This window comes from Lissotriton helveticus, chromosome 7 (genome assembly GCF_964261635.1).
Source record: "Lissotriton helveticus chromosome 7, aLisHel1.1, whole genome shotgun sequence".
Taxonomy (NCBI): Eukaryota; Metazoa; Chordata; class Amphibia; order Caudata; family Salamandridae; genus Lissotriton; species Lissotriton helveticus.
The window spans coordinates 4,572,595-4,594,750 of NC_136068.1; the positions used below are offsets into that span (position 1 = coordinate 4,572,595).

Consider the following 22,156-nt stretch of genomic DNA (forward strand, 5'->3'; position numbering starts at 1 on the left):
GAGGCCTTGTCTCGAGGGGTGCGGTGTATACTCAAGGAGGCCTTGTCACGAGGAGTGCGGTGTATACTCAAGGAGGCCTGGTCTCGAGGGGTGCGGTGTATACTCAAGGAGGCCTTGCCACGAGGGGTGTGGGGTATACTCGAGGAGGCCTTGTCACGAGGGGTGCGGTGTATACTCAAGGAGGCCTTGTCACGAGGGGTGCGTTGTATACTAAAGGAAGGCTTGTCTCGTGGGGTGGGGGGTATACTCAAGGAGGCCTTGTCACGAGGGGTGCGTTGTATACTAAAGGAAGGCTTGTCACGAGGGGTGCGGTGTATACTCAAGGAGGCCTTGTCACGAGGGGTGCGTTGTATACTAAAGGAAGGCTTGTCTCGTGGGGTGGGGGGTATACTCAAGGAGGCCTTGTCACGAGGGGTGCGTTGTATACTAAAGGAAGGCTTGTCACGAGGGGTGCGGTGTATACTCAAGGAGGCCTTGTCACGAGGGGTGCGTTGTATACTAAAGGAAGGCTTGTCTCGTGGGGTGGGGGGTATACTCAAGGAGGCCTTGTCACGAGGGGTGCGTTGTATACTAAAGGAAGGCTTGTCACGAGGGGTGCGGTGTATACTCAAGGAGGCCTTGTCACGAGGGGTGGGGGGTATACTCAAGGAGGCCTGGTCACGAGGGGTGCGGTGTATATTCAAGGAGGCCTTGTCACGAGGGGTGCGGTGTATACTCAAGGAGGCCTTGTCTCGAGGGGTGCGGTGTATACTCAAGGAGGCCTTGTCACGAGGGTGTGGTGTACACTCAAGGAGGCCTGGTCTCGAGGGGTGCAGTGTATACTCGATGAGGCCTGGTCTCGAGGGGTGTGGTGTATACTCAAGGAGGCCTGGTCTCGAGGGGTGTGGTGTATACTCAAGGAGGCCTTGTCACGAGGGTGTGGTGTATACTCAAGGAGGCCTTGTCTCGAGGGGTGTGGTGTATACTCAAGGAGGCCTTGTCTCGTGGGGTGGGGGGTATACTCAAGGAGGCCTGGTCACGAGGGGTGCGGTGTATATTCAAGGCCTTGTCACGAGGGGTGCGGTGTATACTCAAGGAGGCCTTGTCTCGAGGGGTGCGGTGTATACTCAAGGAGGCCTTGTCACGAGGGTGTGGTGTACACTCAAGGAGGCCTGGTCTCGAGGGGTGCAGTGTATACTCGATGAGGCCTGGTCTCGAGGGGTGTGGTGTATACTCAAGGAGGCCTGGTCTCGAGGGGTGTGGTGTATACTCAAGGAGGCCTTGTCACGAGGGTGTGGTGTATACTCAAGGAGGCCTTGTCTCGAGGGGTGTGGTGTATACTCAAGGAGGCCTTGTCTCGTGGGGTGCGGTGTATACTCAAGGAGGCCTTGTCACGAGGGGTGCGGTGTATACTCAAGGAGGCCTTGTCACGAGGGGTGCGTGTATACTCAAGGAGGCCTTGTCACGAGAGGTGTGGTGTATACTCAAGGAGGCCTTGTCTCGAGGGGTGCGGTGTATACTCGAGGAGGCCTTGTCACGAGGGGTGCGGTGTATACTCAAGGAGGCCTTGTCACGAGGGGTGCGGTGTATACTCGAGGAGGCCTGGTCACGAGGGGTGGGGGGTATACTCAAGGAGGCCTTGTCTCGAGGGGTGCGGTGTATACTCAAGGAGGCCTTGTCACGAGGGGTGCGGTGTATACTCAAGGAGGCCTGGTCTCGAGGGGTGTGGTGTATACTCAAGGAAGGCTTGTCTCGTGGGGTGCGGTGTATACTCAAGGAGGCCTTGTCTCGAAGGGTGCGGTGTATACTCAAGGAGGCCTTGTCTTGAGGGGAGTGGTGTATACTCAAGGAGGCCTTGTCTTGAGGGGAGTGGTGTATACTCAAGGAGGCCTGGTCTCGAGGGGTGCGGTGTATACTCAAGGAGGCCTTGCCACGAGGGGTGTGGGGTATACTCGAGGAGGCCTTGTCACGAGGGGTGCGGTGTATACTCAAGGAGGCCTTGCCACGAGGGGTGTGGGGTATACTCGAGGAGGCCTTGTCACGAGGGGTGCGGTGTATACTCAAGGAGGCCTTGTCACAAGGGGTGTGGTGTATACTCAAGGAGGCCTTGTCTCGAGGGGTGTGGTGTATACTCAAGGAGGCCTTGTCTTGAGGGGAGTGGTGTATACTCAAGGAGGCCTTGTCACGAGGGGTGCGGTGTATACTCAAGGAGGCCTTGTCTCGAGGGGTGCAGTGTATACTCAAGGAGGCCTTGTCACGAGGGGTGTGGTGTATACTCAAGGAGGCCTTGCCACGAGGGGTGCGTGTATACTCAAGGAGGCCTTGTCTCGAAGGGTGCGGTGTATACTCAAGGAGGCCTTGTCTTGAGGGGAGTGGTGTATACTCAAGGAGGCCTGGTCTCGAGGGGTGTGGTGTATACTCAAGGAGGCCTTGTCTTGAGGGGAGTGGTGTATACTCAAGGAGGCCTTGTCACGAGGGGTGCGGTGTATACTCAAGGAGGCCTTGTCACGAGGGGTGCGGTGTATACTCAAGGAGGCCTTGTCACGAGGGGTGCGGTGTATACTCAAGGAGGCCTTGTCTCGAAGGGTGCGGTGTATACTCAAGGAGGCCTTGTCTTGAGGGGAGTGGTGTATACTCAAGGAGGCCTGGTCTCGAGGGGTGCGGTGTATACTCAAGGAGGCCTTGTCTTGAGGGGAGTGGTGTATACTCAAGGAGGCCTTGTCACGAGGAGTGCGGTGTATACTCAAGGAGGCCTTGTCACGAGAGGTGCGGTGTATACTCAAGGAGGCCTTGTCTTGAGGGGAGTGGTGTATACTCAAGGAGGCCTGGTCTCGAGGGGTGAGGTGTATACTCAAGGAGGCCTTGTCTCGAGGGGTGCGTTGTATACTCAAGGAGGCCTTGTCTCGAGGGGTGCGTTGTATACTCAAGGAGGCCTGGTCTCGAGGGGTGCGGTGTATACTCAAGGAGGCCTTGTCACGAGGGGTGCGGTGTATACTCAAGGAGGCCTTGTCACGAGGAGTGCGGTGTATACTCAAGGAGGCCTTGTCTCGAGGGGTGCGGTGTATACTCAAGGAGGCCTTGTCACGAGGGGTGCGGTGTATACTCAAGGAGGCCTTGTCTCGAGGGGTGCGGTGTATACTCAAGGAGGCCTTGTCTCGAGGGGTGCGGTGTATACTCAAGGAGGCCTTGTCACGAGGGGTGCGGTGTATACTCAAGGAGGCCTTGTCACGAGGGGTGCGGTGTATATTCGAGGAGGCCTGGTCACGAGGGGTGGGGGGTATATTCGAGGAGGCCTGGTCACGAGGGGTGGGGGGTATACTCAAGGAGGCCTTGTCTCAAGGGGTGCGGTGTATACTCGAGGAGGCCTGGTCACGAGGGGTGTGGTGTATACTCAAGGAGGCCTTGTCACGAGGGGTGCGGTGTATACTCGAGGAGGCCTGGTCACGAGGGGTGTGGGGTATACTCAAGGAGGCCTTGTCACGAGGGGTGCGGTGTATACTCAAGGAGGCCTGGTCTCGAGGGGTGCGGTGTATACTCGAGGAGGCCTTGTCACAAGGGGTGCGGTGTATACTCGAGGAGGCCTTGTCACGAGGGGTGTGGGGTATACTCAAGGAGGCCTGGTCTCGAGGGGTGGGGTGTATACTCAAGGAGGCCTTGTCACGAGGGGTGCGGTGTATACTCAAGGAGGCCTTGTCACGAGGGGTGGGGGGTATACTCAAGGAGGCCTTGCCACGAGGGGTGTGGGGTATACTCAAGGAGGCCTTGTCACGAGGGGTGCGTGTATACTCGAGGAGGCCTTGTCACGAGGGGTGCGGTGTATACTCAAGGAGGCCTGGTCTCGAGGGGTGAGGTGTATACTCAAGGAGGCCTTGTCACGAGGGGTGTGGTGTATACTCAAGGAGGCCTTGTCACGAGGGGTGCGGTGTATACTCAAGGAGGCCTTGTCACGAGGGGTGTGTGTATACTCGAGGAGGCCTTGTCAGGAGGGGTGCGTTGTATACTCAAGGAGGCCTTGCCACGAGGGGTGTGGGGTATACTCAAGGAGGCCTTGTCACGAGGGGTGCGTGTATACTCGAGGAGGCCTTGTCACGAGGGGTGCGGTGTATACTCAAGGAGGCCTTGTCTCGAGGGGTGTGGTGTATACTCAAGGAGGCCTTGTCACGAGGGGTGGGGGGTATACTCAAGGAGGCCTTGTCACGAGGGGTGTGGGGTATACTCAAGGAGGCCTTGTCACGAGGGGTGCGTGTATACTCGAGGAGGCCTTGTCACGAGGGGTGCGTGTATACTCGAGGAGGCCTGGTCACGAGGGGTGTGGTGTATACTCAAGGAGGCCTTGTCACGAGGGGTGTGGGGTATACTCAAGGAGGCCTTGTCTCGAGGGGTGTGGTGTATACTCAAGGAGGCCTTGTCACGAGGGGTGGGGGGTATACTCAAGGAGGCCTTGTCACGAGGGGTGTGGGGTATACTCAAGGAGGCCTTGTCACGAGGGGTGCGTGTATACTCGAGGAGGCCTTGTCACGAGGGGTGCGGTGTATACTCAAGGAGGCCTTGTCTCGAGGGGTGCGGTGTATACTCAAGGAGGCCTTGTCACGAGGGGTGCGTGTATACTCGAGGAGGCCTGGTCACGAGGGGTGCGGTGTATACTCAAGGAGGCCTTGTCTTGAGGGGAGTGGTATATACTCAAGGAGGCCTGGTCTCGAGGGGTGCGGTGTATACTCAAGGAGGCCTTGTCACGAGGGGTGCGGTGTATACTCGAGGAGGCCTTGTCACGAGGGGTGTGGTGTATACTCAAGGAGGCCTTGTCTTGAGGGGAGTGGTGTATACTCAAGGAGGCCTTGTCACGAGGGGTGCGGTGTATACTCAAGGAGGCCTTGTCTCGAGGGGTGCAGTGTATACTCAAGGAGGCCTTGTCACGAGGGGTGTGGTGTATACTCAAGGAGGCCTTGCCACGAGGGGTGCGTGTATACTCAAGGAGGCCTTGTCACGAGGGGTGCGGTGTATACTCGAGGAGGCCTTGTCACGAGGGGTGTGGTGTATACTCAAGGAGGCCTTGTCTTGAGGGGAGTGGTGTATACTCAAGGAGGCCTTGTCACGAGGGGTGCGGTGTATACTCAAGGAGGCCTTGTCTCGAGGGGTGCAGTGTATACTCAAGGAGGCCTTGTCACGAGGGGTGTGGTGTATACTCAAGGAGGCCTGGTCTCGAGGGGTGAGGTGTATACTCAAGGAGGCCTTGTCACGAGGGGTGCGGTGTATACTCAAGGAGGCCTTGTCACGAGGGGTGCGGTGAATACTCAAGGAGGCCTTGTCACGAGGGGTGCGGTGTATACTCAAGGAGGCCTTGCCACGAGGGGTGTGGGGTATACTCAAGGAGGCCTTGTCTCGAGGGGTGCGGTGTATACTCAAGGAGGCCTTGTCACGAGGGGTGCGGTGTATACTCAAGGAGGCCTTGCCACGAGGGGTGTGGGGTATACTCAAGGAGGCCTTGTCACGAGGGGTGCGTGTATACTCGAGGAGGCCTTGCCACGAGGGGTGCGGTGTATACTCAAGGAGGCCTTGTCACGAGGGGTGTGGTGTATACTCAAGGAGGCCTTGCCACGAGGGGTGCGGTGTATACTCAAGGAGGCCTTGTCACGTGGGGTGCGGTGTATACTCAAGGAGGCCTTGTCACGTGGGGTGCGGTGTATACTCAAGGAGGCCTTGTCACGTGGGGTGCGGTGTATACTCAAGGAGGCCTTGTCACGAGGGGTGTGGTGTATACTCAAGGAGGCCTTGTCTCGTGGGGTGCGGTGTATACTCAAGGAGGCCTTGTCATGAGGGGTGCGTGTATACTCGAGGAGGCCTTGTCACGAGGGGTGCGGTGTATACTCAAGGAGGCCTTGTCTCGAGGGGTGCGGTGTATACTCAAGGAGGCCTTGTCACGAGGGGTGCGTGTATACTCGAGGAGGCCTGGTCACGAGGGGTGCGGTGTATACTCAAGGAGGCCTTGTCTTGAGGGGAGTGGTATATACTCAAGGAGGCCTGGTCTCGAGGGGTGCGGTGTATACTCAAGGAGGCCTTGTCACGAGGGGTGCGGTGTATACTCGAGGAGGCCTTGTCACGAGGGGTGTGGTGTATACTCAAGGAGGCCTTGTCTTGAGGGGAGTGGTGTATACTCAAGGAGGCCTTGTCACGAGGGGTGCGGTGTATACTCAAGGAGGCCTTGTCTCGAGGGGTGCAGTGTATACTCAAGGAGGCCTTGTCACGAGGGGTGTGGTGTATACTCAAGGAGGCCTTGCCACGAGGGGTGCGTGTATACTCAAGGAGGCCTTGTCACGAGGGGTGCGGTGTATACTCGAGGAGGCCTTGTCACGAGGGGTGTGGTGTATACTCAAGGAGGCCTTGTCTTGAGGGGAGTGGTGTATACTCAAGGAGGCCTTGTCACGAGGGGTGCGGTGTATACTCAAGGAGGCCTTGTCTCGAGGGGTGCAGTGTATACTCAAGGAGGCCTTGTCACGAGGGGTGTGGTGTATACTCAAGGAGGCCTGGTCTCGAGGGGTGAGGTGTATACTCAAGGAGGCCTTGTCACGAGGGGTGCGGTGTATACTCAAGGAGGCCTTGTCACGAGGGGTGCGGTGAATACTCAAGGAGGCCTTGTCACGAGGGGTGCGGTGTATACTCAAGGAGGCCTTGCCACGAGGGGTGTGGGGTATACTCAAGGAGGCCTTGTCTCGAGGGGTGCGGTGTATACTCAAGGAGGCCTTGTCACGAGGGGTGCGGTGTATACTCAAGGAGGCCTTGCCACGAGGGGTGTGGGGTATACTCAAGGAGGCCTTGTCACGAGGGGTGCGTGTATACTCGAGGAGGCCTTGCCACGAGGGGTGCGGTGTATACTCAAGGAGGCCTGGTCACGAGGGGTGCGGTGTATACTCAAGGAGGCCTGGTCTCGAGGGGTGAGGTGTATACTCAAGGAGGCCTTGTCACGAGGGGTGTGGTGTATACTCAAGGAGGCCTTGCCACGAGGGGTGCGGTGTATACTCAAGGAGGCCTTGTCACGTGGGGTGCGGTGTATACTCAAGGAGGCCTTGTCACGTGGGGTGCGGTGTATACTCAAGGAGGCCTTGTCACGTGGGGTGCGGTGTATACTCAAGGAGGCCTTGTCACGAGGGGTGTGGTGTATACTCAAGGAGGCCTTGTCTCGTGGGGTGCGGTGTATACTCAAGGAGGCCTTGTCATGAGGGGTGCGTGTATACTCGAGGAGGCCTTGTCACGAGGGGTGCGGTGTATACTCAAGGAGGCCTTGTCACGAGGGGTGCGGTGTATACTCGAGGAGGCCTGGTCACGAGGGGTGTGGTGTATACTCGAGGAGGCCTGGTCACGAGGGGTGTGGTGTATACTCAAGGAGGCCTTGTCTCGTGGGGTGTGGTGTATACTCAAGGAGGCCTTGTCACGAGGGGTGCGGTGTATATTCAAGGAGGCCTTGTCACGAGGGGTGCGGTGTATACTCAAGGAGGCCTTGTCACGAGGGGTGCGGTGTATACTCAAGGAAGGCTTGTCTCGTGGGGTGCGGTGTATACTCAAGGAGGCCTGGTCACGAGGGGTGCGGTGTATACTCAAGGAGGCCTGGTCTCGAGGGGTGTGGGGTATACTCAAGGAGGCCTTGTCTCGAGGGGTGCGGGGTATACTCAAGGAGGCCTTGCCACGAGGGGTGTGGGGTATACTCGAGGAGGCCTTGTCACGAGGGGTGCGGTGTATACTCAAGGAGGCCTGGTCTCGAGGGGTGAGGTGTATACTCAAGGAGGCCTTGTCTCGAGGGGTGTGGTGTATACTCTAGGAGGCCTTGTCTCGAGGGGTGCGTGTATACTCAAGGAGGCCTTGTCTCGAGGGGTGCGGTGTATACTCGAGGAGGCCTTGTCTCGAGGGGTGCGGTGTATACTCGAGGAGGCCTTGTCACGAGGGGTGCGGTGTATATTCAAGGAGGCCTTGTCTCGAGGGGTGCGGTGTATACTCAAGGAGGCCTTGTCTCGAGGGGTGTGGTGTATACTCAAGGAGGCCTTGTCTCGAGGGGTGCGTGTATACTCGAGGAGGCCTTGTCACGAGGGGTGCGGTGTATATTCAAGGAGGCCTTGTCTCGAGGGGTGCGGTGTATACTCAAGGAGGCCTTGTCTCGAGGGGAGTGGTGTATACTCGAGGAGGCCTTGTCTCGAGAGGTGTGGTGTATACTCAAGGAGGCCTTGTCTCGTGGGGTGAGGTGTATACTCGAGGAGGCCTTGTCTCGAGGGGTGCGGTGTATACTCAAGGAGGCCTTGTCTCGAGGGGAGTGGTGTATACTCGAGGAGGCCTTGTCTCGAGGGGTGCGGTGTATACTCAAGGAGGCCTGGTCTCGAGGGGTGAGGTGTATACTCAAGGAGGCCTTGTCTCGAGGGGTGTGGTGTATACTCAAGGAGGCCTGGTCTCGAGGGGTGAGGTGTATACTCAAGGAGGCCTTGTCTCGAGGGGTGCGTGTATACTCGAGGAGGCCTTGTCACGAGGGGTGCGGTGTATACTCAAGGAGGCCTGGTCAGGAGGGGTGCGGTGTATACTCAAGGAGGCCTTGCCACGAGGGGTGCGGTGTATACTCAAGGAGGCCTTGTCACGAGGGGTGTGGTGTATACTTGTTGGACCTGGCCTCATGCGTGGTTTCCCCCCCCCCCGTTCCTCAGCACCCCGTTAGCCTAGCTCTGCACCCAGAAACCCTTGGTCGTCCCGTTCCCTGTCCGCCCGCTCCCTACACGACCCTACCAACCGACGACCAGCCCTGCATTCCACCGTCCTCCTTCCCGGCACCGGGCGCCCAGAACCTGCATCACCCCACAGGGCCCCCGGCCGCCATTTCCTTTCCCCGAGGTCCCCGACTCCCTGGCCCTTGCCTGACTCCGGCCCCAGCGAAACCTAGGCTTCAGACGTGCCAGGCCCGGCTGGGGGGTAGAGGGCTTCCTGAGTGAGATAAGACAAGGAGTTTTGAACACACCTCTGGCCTCCTCGAGAGCTGGCTCCAGACCCTTCTGGGCGCCTGGGAATTCCCGGGCGCATCTCCAAAGGGATCAAAGGACCAACCGACGGAGCACTCAGACGACCAGCCCCGAGGCAGGAGATCTCCGCCTGCGAGGGTCCGGACATCAAAGGGCCACTGGACTATATCAAGGCCCGTCCAAGAACTAGCAGGCAGTTGTATCCTGGACAAGAGAGCCCTGCTGATCTGATTGCGGCTCAACCCTTGGGGAGAAGACTGAAACTCGGAACTTATCGAGCCCTGTGGACGCTGTCGCGGCTCACCCTCGTGAAGAAGGAACTGGAACCTCGGAGCCCTACTGACCTCGTCGCGGCTCATCCTTGAACTCTAAGGACATTCATTGAACACCCTGAGCCCTGCTGAAGTGGTCGCGGCTCCTCAAGAGCTGACAGACACTCCGGATCGAGCCCTGCTGACCTCGTCGCGGCTCGAGGAGCACTCTGGTCCGGCTGGACCATCGACGCTACCAACATGACCTGGTTCGAGAAGAAGTGAGTGGAGCAGCCAGTACGACCGCCATCTTCCGTTTCCCCCGGCTCGAGGATTGAGAGCTATGCGCAGGGTACGCTTGGTACTGGCCTAAAGATCGAGACTGTCACGCTTCCCCCTTCCTTATCACTGAGACTTTACGATCCCTCGATCGCTTCTAAATACGTGTGCATTTAGCCCAAATCTCTACTGTTGATAAAGAACTTGCTTACTGAAATCCACGGTGTGGTGTCCGTTCATAAGTGTGGTGTGAGCTCAGTGTGTACGATCCTAGACTCGAAGTCCTCCCCGGCGAGGACCTCACGTTAAGACTTGGCATTATTTGTGGGAGAGGTGGGTCACGAAGTGGTCGGGAGAGCCTAACCTGGCCTTCTGAGATCGCCCCTTCTAAAAATACTCAAGGATTTCCGCCTCACAGAACAAGTCTAACCACTTGTGACAATGTTGCACTCTTGGGTGCCCAGAGTGGGAGGGGCCCGTGCCCCGCCCAGGGTGGGAGGGGCCCGTGCCCCACCCAGGGTGGGTGGGGACTACTGGGCGGGGCCTGTGTTTTTGGGGGTGTCAGGCGCTGCTTTTTATGTCTTCGGAGCCAACACTCAAGGAGCGCCTTGTGTAGCAGCGCCAGAGGCCTCAGGGAGCACCCTCCTTATCGAAGCTCCCAAAGGCAATGGATCGATGATCCATTATCATTCTCTCTCTGTAGTCAGGAGGAGGGGGTGAGGGCTGGTTGGGGCCTCCCTGAAAGGGAGGGGCTGCAGGCAGAGGAAGTAAACCGAATGGGCTTCACAGCACAGGGATGCCAGTCGTGTGATCTTCGGCACCTGAAGGCTGGAGCCCACAGGGGATGAAATGACGCGTCTGAAGCCAGGCATGTCCAATTCCTACCTTTGCAATATTCGGCTTACAAAGCTGGCAGCTAGGGTAACTTTAGGCCCGCAGTATCTCTGCCAAGGCCCCCCACCCCAAGCCCCACCTCCAGAAGGCAGTCGATCTGTTTGTGTATGGGGGGCAGCTGGATTGAACCCAGGGTGGGCTTCTTGCAGCACCAGGCATCAAGGGGGGCTCCCTCTGAGCTTTCTATTGCTCCAAGGACCCCGGTGCCCCCCGTGACCTCCCAGCACCCCAGCACCTCCTGCAGAGCCTCCTGCCTCAGACCCCCCCCCCCCCCGTCTGTGGCACCCCGGGGCCCGCGCGCCCACGTGTCGGTGCCAATGCTTCCACGCCCGGTTAGCCAAGAAACCCGTGCCCACTCCGCGCACAGGGGGGGGGAGGGGGGGCTGCACTGTATGTAGGTCAGACGTCCTCGCATCCCTCTGATTCACAAAGACGAGCTCCGAGTCCCGGGGCAGCAGAAGCCTGGGATGCGCAGGCGCAGCGCAGGGGGGGGGTACCCCTCCTGACTGCGGTGCCCATGCAGGGCTGGTCACTGGCAGCGCGGACGTCAGGGGGTGATGCCCATGCAGGACCGGGCACTGGCAGCGCTGACGTCAGGGGGTGATGCCCACGCAGGGCCGGGCACTGGCAGCGCTGACGTCAGGGGGGTGACGCCCACGCAGGGCCAGCCACTGGCAGCGCTGACGTCAGGGGGTGATGCCCATGCAGGGCCGGGCACTGGCAGCGCTGACATCATGGGGGTGGTGCCCATGCAGGGCCGGGCACTGGCAGCGCTGATGTCAGGGGGGTGGTGCCTATGCAGGCCGGGTACTGGCAGCGCTGACGTCAGGGGGTGGTGCCCATGCAGGCCGGGCACTGGCAGCGTCGATGTCAGGGGGGTGGTGCCCATGCAGGGCCGGGCACTGGCAGCGCTGACGTCAGGGGGGTGATGCCCATGCAGGGCCGGGCACTGGCAGCGTCGATGTCAGGGGGGTGATGCCCATGCAGGGCCGGGCACTGGCAGCGCTGACATCATGGGGGTGGTGCCCATGCAGGGCCGGGCACTGGCAGCGCTGACGTCAGGGGGTGGTGCCCACGCAGGGCCGGGCACTGGCAGCGCTGACGTCAGGGGGTGGTGCCCATGCAGGCCGGGCACTGGCAGCGTCGATGTCAGGGGGGTGGTGCCCATGCAGGCCCGGGCCATGGCAGCGCGGACGTTTGAATTGTGCAATTTACTAATGTGGTGTTTAGGATATAAAAAAAAAGCGAAATAAAGCTTGAAAACTTTGGAATTAATGGTCTAAGCTTCATCACAACTCTAATCAAAATAACCCCCCAGACATCCCGTTTGCTTATTTCAATCCGACCTGTGGTGGCAGACTTCAGGGGGGTATCCTGTGCGGCGCTGGTACCCTGTGCCGCACCAAAGCAATGGCAGCTCCCTATGCTATTAGGGGATTGCCCCTTATGCAGCAGTGGCGGCACGATGTTGCTTGCTATACAGGACGTGTACCCTAGGCAGCAGTGGTACCTTGGCAATGCCAGCGCTCAACTTGAGGTGAGGGTCATACCCTATGCCGCGCTGGTAGCTGGTCTGTGGCGGCACCGGTTTTACTTGCTATGCGTGGGTGGGACCCTATGCAGCAGGTGTACCGCACAGCAGAAGCAGCACCCTAGGTGTCGCTTGCTATGCTGGGCTGGTAGTCTATGCAGCAGTGTTACCTGAAGGAGGGGGGCGGGCAGTACCATGTGTGTTATGCGATCTCTTTATATGTGCGGTAGTGGAGGCACCCTGTGTGTTCCTTGCTATGTGGGGGTGGTTCCCTATGCATCAGTGGTACCGTCGGGGGAGGTCGCACCCTATGCGTTGTACACAATGAGGGTGTGGCACCGTACACAACAGTGGCAACATCCAACGTGTTGCTCCTTGTGCAGGGTGATACCACCCGGTTTGTTGCTTGCTGTGTAAGGTGGTCTTCTAAGCAGCGGTGGTGGTGGTGGTGGTGGCGGCCCCCTGTGCAGGGTGGACCCTTCCGTATTTCTGGCACCCTGTGGCTTGCTGTTCAGGATGGTACCTACTGCGGTGGGGGCACCCTATGTGTTGCCTGCTGTGCAGGGTGGTACCTTCCACAGTTGTGGCACCTTGTGAGGGTGGTACATTCCGCTGTGGTGGCACCTTGTGAGGGTGGTACATTCTGCAGTAGTTGCACCCTGTGTGGGGTGGTACTTTCCGTGGGGGTGGTACATTCTGCAGTGGTGGCACCCTGTGCGGGGTGGTACATTCCGCAGTGGTGGCACCCTGTGCGGGGTGGTACATTCCGCAGTGGTGGCACCCTGTGCGGGGTGGTACATTCCGCAGTGGTGGCACCCTGTGCGGGGCGGTACATTCCGCGGTGGTGGCACCCTGTGCGGGGCGGTACATTCCGCGGTGGTGGCACCCTGTGCGGGGTGGTACATTCTGCAGTGGTGGCACCCTGTGCGGGGTGGTACATTCCGCGGTGGTGGCACCCTGTGCGGGGCGGTACATTCCGTGGTGGTGGCACCCTGTGCGGGGTGGTACATTCCGCGGTGGTGGCACCCTGTGCGGGGCGGTACATTCCGCGGTGGTGGCACCCTGTGCGGGGCGGTACATTCCGCGGTGGTGGCACCCTGTGCGGGGTGGTACATTCCGCGGTGGTGGCACCCTGTGCGGGGCGGTACATTCCGCAGTGGTGGCACCCTGTGCGGGGCGGTACATTCTGCGGTGGTGGCACCCTGTGCGGGGTGGTACATTCTGCAGTGGTGGCACCCTGTGCGGGGTGGTACATTCCGCGGTGGTAGCACCCTGTGCGGGGCGGTACATTCCGTGGTGGTGGCACCCTGTGCGGGGTGGTACATTCCGCGGTGGTGGCACCCTGTGCGGGGCGGTACATTCCGCGGTGGTGGCACCCTGTGCGGGGTGGTACATTCCGTACATTCCGCGGTGGTGGCACCCTGTGCGGGGTGCTACATTCCACAGTGGTGGCACCCTGTGCGGGGTGGTACATTCCGCGGTGGTGGCACCCTGTGCGGGGTGGTACATTCCGCGGTGGTGGCACCCTGTGCGGGGCGGTACATTCCGCGGTGGTGGCACCCTGTGCGGGGCGGTACATTCCGCGGTGGTGGCACCCTGTGCGGGGCGGTACATTCCGCGGTGGTGGCACCCTGTGCGGGGCGGTACATTCCGCGGTGGTGGCACCCTGTGCGGGGCGGTACATTCCGCGGTGGTGGCACCCTGTGCGGGGTGGTACATTCCGCGGTGGTGGCACCCTGTGCGGGGTGGTACATTCCGCGGTGGTGGCACCCTGTGCGGGGTGGTACATTCCGTGGTGGTGGCACCCTGTGCGGGGTGCTACATTCCGCGGTGGTGGCATCCTTCTTTAGACATGCTCCACAACAGCAAGATGAATGGACACACACTTCAGTTTGTTTCTCCTCGTGCTCCAGAAGATGGCGCTCTTTAATGTCCGTCTGTGCCAGAGATGTGGGCGAAGAGCCGCAAAGGTATATGAGGCATGGGTGTGCAGCACCAGAGGTTTGGGGGCACTACTTGGTCGCTGCCAAGTTGCTCCATGGCATGCAGGGCTCCTGCATTCTGGTCTGTTTTCTCCAAGCGCGCTTCACTGGACCAGACTTGGAGGCCGAGCTTTGGTGCCAGGCGGTGGTGGTTTGATCACCGCCGCTGACGGGCAGGGCTGAAGGCATCACACGTCAAAGAGCCGCCTGGCATGGAGAGAGAGAGGCTACAACCTCAGAGTCCCACCCACTCTAAGGCCTCAAGCCCTAGGTACCACCCACCCCAGTCAGCCAACCAGCGATGCCCCGCGGCTGGATCCCCCCATGGGATCCACCCCTCAGTCAGGCACATGGTCACGTCTCAGATCATGCCCAATTCTCATCCGAGGGACCCTCAATAGCGGACAGCACCCAGAGAACTCGAAGGGGCTTTTAGGGTAGCGCCTAGAGCAGCTAGTGCAGCCTTCACTGCTGACCCCACTGCAGACATGGGAAGGTGCAGGGCCGACCAACCTTCGGTGACTTGGGACCCTTTCAATCCCAAGGTGCAGCGACCCTCATCTGCATGGGAGGGGGGGGGGGGGCAACCCTCATCTGCATGGGAGGGGGGGGGGGGGCAACCCTCATCTGCATGGGAGGGGGGGAGGGGGAGCGACCCTCATCTGCATGGGAGGGGGGGGGGGAGCAACCCTCATCTGCATGGGAGGGGGGGGGGGAGCAACCCTCATCTGCATGGGAGGGGGGGAGGGGGAGCGACCCTCATCTGCATGGGAGGGGGGGGGAGCAACCCTCATCTGCATGGGAGGGGGGGGGAGCAACCCTCATCTGCATGGGAGGGGGGGAGCAACCCTCATCTGCATGGGAGGGGGGAGGGGGGAGCAACCCTCATCTGCATGGGAGGGGGGAGGGGGGAGCAACCCTCATCTGCATGGGAGGGGGGGGGGGGGAGCAACCCTCATCTGCATGGGAGGGGGGGGGGCAACCCTCATCTGCATGGGAGGGGGGGGGCAACCCTCATCTGCATGGGAGGGGGGGTGGCGGGAGCGACCCTCATCTGCATGGGAGGGGGGTGGCGGGAGCAACCCTCATCTGCATGGGAGGGGGGGGGTGGCGGGAGCAACCCTCATCTGCATGGGAGGGGGGAGGGGGGAGCGACCCTCATCTGCATGGGAGGGGGGGGGGGAGCAACCCTCATCTGCATGGGAGGGGGGGGTGGCGGGAGCAACCCTCATCTGCATGGGAGGAGGGGGGTGGAGGGAGCGACCCTCATCTGCATGGGAGGGGGGGTGGCGGGAGCAACCCTCATCTGCATGGGAGGAGGGGGGTGGAGGGAGCGACCCTCATCTGCATGGGAGGGGGGTGGCGGGAGCAACCCTCATCTGCATGGGAGGAGGGGGGTGGAGGGAGCAACCCTCATCTGCATGGGAGGGGGGGGGTGGAGGGAGCAACCCTCATCTGCATGGGAGGGGGGGTGGCGGGAGCAACCCTCATCTGCATGGGAGGAGGGGGGTGGAGGGAGCAACCCTCATCTGCATGGGAGGGGGGGGGGAGCAACCCTCATCTGCATGGGAGGGGGGGGGGAGCAACCCTCATCTGCATGGGAGGGGGGGTGGCGGGAGCAACCCTCATCTGCATGGGAGGGGGGGTGGCGGGAGCAACCCTCATCTGCATGGGAGGGGGGGGGGGCAACCCTCATCTGCATGGGAGGGGGGGTGGCGGGAGCAACCCTCATCTGCATGGGAGGAGGGGGGTGGCGGGAGCAACCCTCATCTGCATGGGAGGAGGGGGGTGGAGGGAGCAACCCTCATCTGCATGGGAGGGGGGGTGGCGGGAGCAACCCTCATCTGCATGGGAGGGGGGGTGGCGGGAGCAACCCTCATCTGCATGGGAGGGGGGGGGTGGAGGGAGCGACCCTCATCTGCATGGGAGGGGGGGGGTGGAGGGAGCAACCCTCATCTGCATGGGAGGAGGGGGGTGGAGGGAGCAACCCTCATCTGCATGGGAGGGGGGGGTGGCGGGAGCAACCCTCATCTGCATGGGAGGGGGGGGGGCAACCCTCATCTGCATGGGAGGGGGGGGGAGCAACCCTCATCTGCATGGGAGGAGGGGGGTGGAGGGAGCAACCCTCATCTGCATGGGAGGGGGGGGGTGGAGGGAGCAACCCTCATCTGCATGGGAGGGGGGGTGGCGGGAGCAACCCTCATCTGCATGGGAGGGGGGGTGGCGGGAGCAACCCTCATCTGCATGGGAGGGGGGGGGGCAACCCTCATCTGCATGGGAGGGGGGGGGGAGCAACCCTCATCTGCATGGGAGGGGGGGGGGAGCAACCCTCATCTGCATGGGAGGGGGGGGGTGGCGGGAGCGACCCTCATCTGCATGGGAGGGGGGTGGCGGGAGCAACCCTCATCTGCATGGGAGGGGGGTGGAGGGAGCAACCCTCATCTGCATGGGAGGGGGGGGGGCAACCCTCATCTGCATGGGAGGGGGGGTGGCGGGAGCAACCCTCATCTGCATGGGAGGGGGGGTGGCGGGAGCAACCCTCATCTGCATGGGAGGGGGGGGGAGCAACCCTCATCTGCATGGGAGGGGGGTGGCGGGAGCAACCCTCATCTGCATGGGAGGGGGGGGGAGCGACCCTCATCTGCATGGGAGGGGGGGTGGCGGGAGCAACCCTCATCTGCATGGGAGGGGGGGGGTGGCGGGAGCGACCCTCATCTGCATGGGAGGGGGGTGGCGGGAGCAACCCTCATCTGCATGGGAGGGGGGGTGGCGGGAGCAACCCTCATCTGCATGGGAGGGGGGGGTGGAGGGAGCGACCCTCATCTGCATGGGAGGGGGGGTGGAGGGAGCGACCCTCATCTGCATGGGAGGGGGGGTGGAGGGAGCGACCCTCATCTGCATGGGAGGGGGGGCGGGAGCAACCCTCATCTGCATGGGAGGGGGGGGGAGCAACCCTCATCTGCATGGGAGGGGGGGGGAGCAACCCTCATCTGCATGGGAGGGGGGAGGGGGGAGCAACCCTCATCTGCATGGGAGGGGGGAGGGGGGAGCAACCCTCATCTGCATGGGAGGGGGGGGGGGAGCAACCCTCATCTGCATGGGAGGGTGGGGGGGGAGCAACCCTCATCTGCATGGGAGGGGGGGTGGCGGGAGCAACCCTCATCTGCATGGGAGGGGGGTGGCGGGAGCGACCCTCATCTGCATGGGAGGGGGGGTGGCGGGAGCAACCCTCATCTGCATGGGAGGGGGGGTGGCGGGAGCAACCCTCATCTGCATGGGAGGGGGGGGGGAGCAACCCTCATCTGCATGGGAGGGGGGGGGGAGCAACCCTCATCTACATGGGAGGGGGGAGGGGGGGAGCAACCCTCATCTGCATGGGAGGGGGGGGGAGCAACCCTCATCTGCATGGGAGGGGGGTGGAGGGAGCGACCCTCATCTGCATGGGAGGGGGGAGGGGGGAGCAACCCTCATCTGCATGGGAGGGGGGGGGGGGAGCAACCCTCATCTACATGGGAGGGGGGAGGGGGGGAGCAACCCTCATCTGCATGGGAGGGGGGGGGGAGCAACCCTCATCTGCATGGGAGGGGGGTGGAGGGAGCGACCCTCATCTGCATGGGAGGGGGGAGGGGGGAGCAACCCTCATCTGCATGGGAGGGGGGGGGGAGCAACCCTCATCTGCATGGGAGGGGGGTGGCGGGAGCAACCCTCATCTGCATGGGAGGGGGGAGGGGGGAGCAACCCTCATCTGCATGGGAGGGGGGGTGGCGGGAGCGACCCTCATCTGCATGGGAGGGGGGGTGGCGGGAGCAACCCTCATCTGCATGGGAGGGGGGGTGGAGGGAGCAACCCTCATCTGCATGGGAGGGGGGGTGGCGGGAGCAACCCTCATCTGCATGGGAGGGGGGAGGGGGGAGCAACCCTCATCTGCATGGGAGGGGGGGGGGGGGGGAGCAACCCTCATCTGCATGGGAGGGGGGAGGGGGGAGCGACCCTCATCTGCATGGGAGGGGGGAGCGACCCTCATCTACATGGGAGGGGGGGCGGGGGATTCTGGCCTCCATCTGCCGCGACTGAATCCCTGAACCGACATCATTGGAACGGATACAACCCTTCTGCCAGCACCGCATGGCAAGAATCCATCGGCGTGCCCAGCATCCAGAGGGCGTACAGGATCGCCCACCGATGCACCTGCTGGGGCCATGAATTCCATCTCTCGGCCACCCATGGCCCTCGCTCAGCGACGTCCAACCGGGATCAAACAACCAATCACTCTGGGTTGGTAAAGCGCAGCTACTCACCCGTGAGGGTCTCAAAGGCGCCGGAGGTGGAGGGGGCGGGTCCGTTGAGGGCTGGGGCGGCTCCGTTGAGGGCTGGGGTCATCCGAAGAGCTAGGTCTGGAGGTCCTTCCTGAACTGGGGCAGAGAAGGAGATGCCAGAGGGGGGAGGTCGTTCCAGGCCTTGGCTGTGAGGTAGGGAAGGACTTTCCTCCCATTCTGGTCCTGTCGGTGCGTGGGACGGTGGCTGGAGAGAGGTTGGCTGATCGGAGGTGTCTTTTGGGTGCGTGGAAGGAGAGGCGGTTGTTCAGGTATGTTGGTCCGATGTTATGGAGGGCCTAGTATGCGCGAGTAAGGAGTCTGAAGGTTATTATTCTTTCGATAGGGAGCCAGTGGAGATCGCAGAGATGTTGGGCGATGTGGCTGCGACGGGAGATGTCGAGGATCAGTCTGGCTGAGGCATTCTGGACAGTCTGGAGTTTGAAGACTCGAGTGCGCTCTCAATTCCATCTTTTTGCCACCCATGGCCCTCACTCAGCAACCTCCTCTCAAGACCACCCACAGACTCGAGTGGGCCATACATTCCATCCCTTGGCCACCCATGGCCCTCACTCAGCGACCTCCTCTCAAGATCACCCACAGACTCGAGTGGGCCATACATTCCATCCCTTGGCCACCCATGGCCCTCACTCAGCGACCTCCTCTCAAGATCACCCACAGACTCGTGAGGGCCATACATTCCATCGCTTGGCCACCCGTGGCCCGCGCTCCGCGACCTCCTCTCGATCACCTATAGACTCGAGTGGGCCATACATTCCATCCCTTGGCCACCCATGGCCCGCGCTCGGCGACCTTCTCTCAAGATGACCTACGAATGCATCTACTAATGGGCCACATGGGCTCAGGTTTTCTGGCAGGAGTCGACAGGGTGCCTCCCTCCTCCCATGATCACAAGAAGCAACAAGTGAACTCTGAATAGTGATTAGTGCCACAGGTTCCATTTATGATCTTTGCACCACAGCTATAACCTTCAGGTGGCTACTCCCGGCAGAGTGCACCACCCTTTCAGGTGGCTACTCCCGGCAGGGCGCACCACCCTTCAGGTGGCTACTCCCGGCAGAGCGCACCACCCTTCAGGTGGCTACTCCCGGCAGAGCGCACCTCCCTTCAGGTGGCTACTCCCGGCAGAGCGCACCTCCCTTCAGGTGGCTACGCACGGCAGAGCGCACCTCCCTTCAGGTGGCTACTCCCGGCACATGGCGCACCACCCTTCAGGTGGCTACTCCCGGCACATGGCGCACCACCCTTCAGGTGGCTACTCCCTGCAGGGTGCACCACCCTTCAGGTGGCTACGCACGGCAGAGCGCACCTCCCTCCAGGTGGCTACTCCCGGCAGAGGCCCGCATCCTCCAGGTGGCTACTCCCGGCAGAGGCCCGCACCCTCCAGGTGGCTACTCCCGGCAGAGGCCCGCACCCTCCAGGTGGCTACTCCCGGCAGAGGCCCGCACCTTCCAGGTGGCTACTCCCGGCAGAGGCCCGCACCCTCCAGGTGGCTACTCCTGGCAGAGGCCCGCACCCTCCAGGTGGCTACTCCCGGCAGAGGCCCGCATCCTCCAGGTGGCTACTCCCGGCAGAGTCCCGCATCCTCCAGGTGGCTACTCCCGGCAGAGTCCCGCATCCTCCAGGTGGCTACTCCCGGCAGAGTCCCGCACCCTTCAGGTGGCTACTCCCGGCAGAGTCCCGCACCCTTCAGGTGGCTACTCCCGGCAGAGGCCCGCATCCTCCAGGTGGCTACTCCCGGCAGAGTCCCGCACCCTCCAGGTGGCTACTCCCGGCAGAGTCCCGCACCCTCCAGGTGGCTACTCCCGGCAGAGTCCCGCACCCTCCAGGTGGCTACTCCTGGCAGAGGCCCGCATCCTCCAGGTGGCTACTCCCGGCAGAGGCCCGCACCCTTTAGGTGGCTACTCCCGGCAGAATCCCGCATCCTCCAGGTGGCTACTCCCGGCAGAGGACCGCACCCTCCAGGTGGCCTCGCCCGGCAGAGGCCCTCACCCTCCAAGTGGCCTCGCCTGGCAGAGTCCCACACCCCCACAGTCTTTGGCAACAAACACCCACCAAGGAGCGCCACCTTGTTGAGCTCCTCCCAGTTTCCCCATCATGAACCAGCTCCCTCACATTAGGGCAACAGCTGCTGCCCCTCAAGTCAATCCCCACCCATGCCCCCCTCTCCAGCACAAAGGTTGAACACCGCACAACCCAGGAGAAGCTACCAGACTGGCAAAGCCCAGGGACCCAGCATCAATGGGCAGCCCCTTCCGCAGACTTCAAGGACACGCCCCCTCTCAAACCAAGGCAGCCCCGCCTTAAAGTCAAGGACCCGGCTGTTCTAGTCGCTTCTTATGAGCATCTGTAAAGCGCTTTGTCACTCGCAAGGGTTTCCTGGCGCTGAGCATGTGGGTGTGCCTAGCCCTGCCTAGGGTAGGTTGGTTAATCACCAGGGAGGGTATCTCTGCCTTTGGAAGATTGGTTAATAATCCGCAAGGGTATCCTGGCTCGGACCAGGTGTGCCTCCCTAGGTCAATCCCCCGCGAGGATAGCCTGGTGCTGGACCTGTGAATGTGCCAGCCCCTCCTAGGGTAGGTTAGTTAATCCCCTGTGAGGATCTCACAGGTGTGTGCGAGCCATGTTAGGGTAGGTTGGTTAATCACCCATGAGGATATCCTGGTGTTGGACAGGTGAGTGTGCCCAGCTCTGCCTGGGGTAGGTTAGTTATCACCCACGAGGACATACCTGGCGCAGAGCAGGTGTGTGCTAACCCTGACTAGGGTAGGTTAGTTAATCCCCTGTGAGGATCACAGGTGTGTGCTAACCCTGACTAGGGTAGGTTAGTTAATCCCCTGTGAGGATCTCACAGGTGTGTGCTAACCCTGACTAGGGTAGGTTAGTTAATCCCCCACGAGGGTATCCTGATGCTGGACAGGTGTGTGCTAACCCTGCCTAGGGTAGATTAGTTAATCCCCTGTGAGGATCACAGGTGTGTGCTAACCCTGACTAGGGTAGGTTAGTTAATCCCCTGTGAGGATCACAGGTGTGTGCTAACCCTGCCTAGGGTAGGTTAGTTAATCCCCTGTGAGGATCACAGGTGTGTGCTAACCCTGACTAGGGTAGGTTAGTTAATCCCCTGTGAGGATCACAGGTGTGTGCTAACCCTGACTAGGGTAGGTTAGTTAATCCCCTGTGAGGATCACAGGTGTGTGCTAACCCTGACTAGGGTAGGTTTGTTAATCCCCTGTGAGGATCACAGGTGTGTGCTAACCCTGACTAGGGTAGGTTAGTTAATCCCCTGTGAGGATCACAGGTGTGTGCTAACCCTGACTAGGGTAGGTTAGTTATCACCCACGAGGACATACCTGGCGCAGAGCAGGTGTGTGCTAACCCTGACTAGGGTAGGTTAGTTAATCCCCTGTGAGGATCTCACAGGTGTGTGCTAACCCTGACTAGGGTAGGTTAGTTAATCCCCCACGAGGGTATCCTGATGCTGGACAGGTGTGTGCTAACCCTGCCTAGGGTAGATTAGTTAATCCCCTGTGAGGATCACAGGTGTGTGCTAACCCTGACTAGGGTAGGTTAGTTAATCCCCTGTGAGGATCACAGGTGTGTGCTAACCCTGCCTAGGGTAGGTTAGTTAATCCCCTGTGAGGATCACAGGTGTGTGCTAACCCTGCCTAGGGTAGGTTAGTTAATCCCCTGTGAGGATCACAGGTGTGTGCTAACCCTGACTAGGGTAGGTTAGTTAATCCCCTGTGAGGATCACAGGTGTGTGCTAACCCTGACTAGGGTAGGTTAGTTAATCCCCTGTGAGGATCACAGGTGTGTGCTAACCCTGACTAGGGTAGGTTAGTTAATCCCCTGTGAGGATCACAGGTGTGTGCTAACCCTGACTAGGGTAGGTTAGTTAATCCCCTGTGAGGATCACAGG

General features: G+C 60.9%; 1 protein-coding gene across 2 annotated transcripts in view; it reads right to left on the reverse strand.

Annotated features, from left to right (window-relative positions):
- NECTIN2 (nectin cell adhesion molecule 2) overlaps window positions 1–22,156 on the reverse strand; it is a 210,121-nt gene that overhangs the window by 152,738 nt on the left and 35,227 nt on the right. The gene's annotated exons all lie outside the window — the stretch shown is intronic.